Below are 4,046 nucleotides of genomic sequence, written 5' to 3'. Positions count from 1 at the left end.
ATACGTTCTTCCTCCTTCTTCCCCCTTTCCGACTGCCATCCAAATTCACCTTAAAACTCTTTCGATGTTTATCTTTCATAATGCATGTCTTCTAGAATCTCACTTTTTCCTTCGATCTTGCATCGTAATATTTTATGCATATGCGAGAGATTTATCCACAATACTTTTTAATTAAATAATTTTTAAAGGTAACGAAAAATGAGAGAAAGAGAGAAGGAAATATATACATATATATATATATATATATATATATATATATATATATATATATATATGAGAAAAAAATGTAGAGAGAAAGAAAATGTAGAAAATGATTTTTCGTTAATGAAGTATCTAAAAGACAAATGTAATAGACAGTTAGTTCCGTTTACAGAAAGTTATTTGATACGGTAGATCTTAGTTTATTCGTTTGCTGTTCGGTAAAATAACGTCCGTGTTCATTCCGTAATACGCTTTAATGAGGGCTCGTTAATTACACTAATGAATCCCAGAATCCCATCGGTTTATATACCTGCTCGTCGACTCGGACTAACGTTACACGATTAACAAAACTAACTCTGGCTACTGCTACGTTCCTGCTGTTGCTGCTGCTGCTGCTGCTACTACCTTGGAACGTCATCGTACACGGTGCATTCATCTTGGTGCCACCTTTCCGCGATCTTGATCTAACTTTCACTATGCTTACGAACCTTGCCTTCTACGTTTTTCTTACACCTTTTCTATCTCTCTCTCTCTCTCTCTCTCTCTCTCTCTCTGTCTCTGTCTCTGTCTGTCTCTGTCTGTCTCTCTCTCTCGTTCCTTTTTTTTCTTTTCTTTTTTCTTTCTTTCTTTTCCAGTATCAACGTTCTTGATCACGTCGCTTGAAATCGTCCAAGTCATTGCTCAAATTACTTACCTTGCCAATATGAGAATAAGTGAGGGAAAAAAAGAAAATGAAAAGGAAAAAGAAAAATAAAAAAAAAGGAAAAAAAAGAGAAAGAAAGAAAAAAGAAATGTTTCATTTGTTTAATGAAAAATGAAAAAGCGAGTAAGTAAATAAATGAATAAATAAATAAATAAATAAATAAATAAGTAAAAAGAAAGAGAAATCAGCTGACAATGATTATCATTTCCAATCTAAATCATTCGCTTTTATCGGCTATTTATTATTTCTAACCGACATGACAGCCCCTACTTGCTCGAAGTTCACCAAGCGAATACAGTTTGCCGGGCCTAATGATACGGTTCGTTTAATTAGAAATCATTTCGAGCCCATCTTATTGCACTTTAATGTTTCTGTTTCTTATTATTTCTCTCTCTCTCTCTCTCTCTCTCTCTCTCTCTCTCTCTCTTTATCTTTTCTTGTCGCTCGTATACGCTCTGGAAAAGATGCTTACTTGCTATCCTTTCGTTCAACCATATTTCCTCATTATGCGATTACCAAGAGTGGCGCTTCACTCAGCAATTTTTCATTTTTTTCTTTTCCTTTTTTTTTCGATCCTCTCCTCCTTTTTTTCGCATTCTTTTTTTTGTTTTGTTTTGTCTTGTTTTTTTGCGCTTTTGTTTTTATTATTATTATTATTATTATTATGATTATTATTATTTCTATTACCCTTCTTCTTAACGAGCTTAATCTTACCGTATCCCATTAAGGTTCTTCCTCTTTTTTTTTTCACCTTTTTATTTTTTACCTTTTATTTTTTTTTTTCGTTTCTTTTTCTTTCTGTACGCTTTATCTTTATCTCACCGTACATGTAAGGGAAACGAACGAACAGTAGGTTTCTTTTTTTCTCTCTTTATGATCTCTTATCGTTAACATAATCTTTATCGTATCCATATTGATTATCTATCAAATCTATATGGATATTCTGTGGATTGTACGAAGAAGAAAAAAAAAAAAAAAAAGAAAAGAAGAAAAAGAATTTCTGATAACAGAGAAATTTTATTTTTTTAATCAAGATTTTTTTTAGTCGTTTCAATTCGTTACTTGTTTTATCCTTTTTTTTTTTTTTGTTTCTTCTTTTCTTTTTTGTTCTAGCTTCTGTTCAAGTATTCAATTTTTAAAGAAAGATATTACTGTAGGATACTAAATGTTGTAATATAATTCAAATATCAATTGTAATTTTGTATTACCGTAAATTCATCCCTTTTGTCTGTCCTTTTTAAATAGTAGACATCTTAAAAATCTCTTACAAATATTTTGTAATGTGAAAGGGGTAAAGAAAAAAGGGGGAACAATAAGAAAAAAAAAAAGAAAAAAAAAAGAATAAACTTTCGAAATAGGAAATCGAAGATTTCATTGAGATTGAAAATTATTCATTGAAATAAAATTTAGAACAATACATTCGTGTTTACGATCTTCGACTTTTGTATGATCTCTGAAGATTTCAAGGATTTCAAAGTTACCACGAGATTGGAGAAATGTTGTACGCGTGCGTGTTATATATCGTGCAGAAATGACAATAGCCGAAAGAAAATTACATCTTCGTGCAGAAAGAGAGAGAGAGAGAGAGAGAGAGAGAGAGAATACCAGACGAAAAAGCAATGTCGACAACCTTGAAATATCTTTTTGAGTAGCTACGTTCTAACGTGAGATCGAGTTGAGAGAAAAAGAAAAATAATTTCGTCCAAAAGAATTTCGATCTTAAGAATTTCAAAAGATAATATGTATATATATAAAAGATATACATATACATATATATATATATATATATATATATATATATATATATATCTATACATACTCTCTTTCGTGTATAGTTATCTCGTCGAATTATATTTTCTTTCTTTTTTTTTTTTCTTTTTTCTTTCACTCGTTTCACCGTTAAAAAGACGTTCGTGCTAGCGTGCGTTCGTGCATTGGATGAATCGAAGGAACGAGGGGAAAGAAAAAAACAGAAATAAAAGAAATGAAAAGAGAAATAAAGAAAAAAAAGAAAAACGAGAGAGAGAAAAAGAAGAAAATAGAGGAAGAAAGAAGAAAAAGTTAAAAGAAACGTAAAACTCATCCTTGCTCCTGTTTTCTTCAACGTAACCAACAAACTGTGATTTACATCTACGTATGCATACCGTGGAAAACCCACGGTGTACGAAGTTTTTCTTTACCTATATATTCTTTTTCACAATATATGCCTGTTTATCTATATATCCACAAACAATATTTATTATTAATATTCATTGAAAGACGCACACGATCATAAAACGTTCTCTAATGAAAGAGAGATACCTATGGTTACTTGTGATAATTATGATGTATATTAGATGATATCACGCGTGTCGGTGATGTCAGTGTATAAAAAAAAAAGACAAGCAAAGAAAGAAGAAAAAAAAAGAAGGAAGAGAGAGAGAGAGAGAGAGAGAGAGAAAAGAAAAAAGGAAGCAAAAAAGAGAAATGAAGATAGAAGATTAAAAAATAAATAAATGAATGAAAACGCGAAATGAACCGGATCTAATCGGATCTTGTCTGTGTTTTTATTCGTGCTACTATTATCTCTTTTATTCTTTTTTATTCCTTTTTTTCTTGCTTTTATTTTTGTTTTCATACATTTTTTTTCCTTTTTTCTTTTTTTTTTTTTTTTTTTTCTTTCTATTTATTTCTTCTTCTCTTTTCACAATCGCCACGTGATTCTCTCTCAACGATAAATATACACAAGTTTCCTTCTTCCTTTCATTCTCGTCTTCGTTTTTTCAAAGAATTAGAGCAATCTATAAGAAAGAGAGAGAGAGAGAGAGAGAGAGAGAGAGAGAGAGAGAGAGAGAGAGAAAGAGAAAGAAAGAGATAGAGAGATAGAGAGAAAAGGAGATCTTTTTAAAGTAGCCGGTTATTACGCGATCACCCTGTATTATCGCGTGGTGTGACCGCCAATTGCGTGGGCTCGTGTCTTTACAGGCCGCTTCCGACCTTCGTAACAATTACTTGCAATTAAAGTCGTCGCGGCAAAGGCCGTACGCTTGTTGCTTTAATTTCTTGTAGAAACCATTTTCGATCCCATCGAATCCAAATTCTAAACGATTAAATCGAACTATTCATATTCAATAGAATGTTTTATACGCATAAAGTAAGAGGA

This window comes from Vespa mandarinia, chromosome 21, assembly GCF_050613455.1.
Source record: "Vespa mandarinia isolate Hongniang chromosome 21, ASM5061345v1, whole genome shotgun sequence".
Classification (NCBI taxonomy): Eukaryota; Metazoa; Arthropoda; class Insecta; order Hymenoptera; family Vespidae; genus Vespa; species Vespa mandarinia.
The sequence above is the reverse complement of the archived record's forward strand: the minus strand, read 5'-3'. Positions refer to the sequence as shown.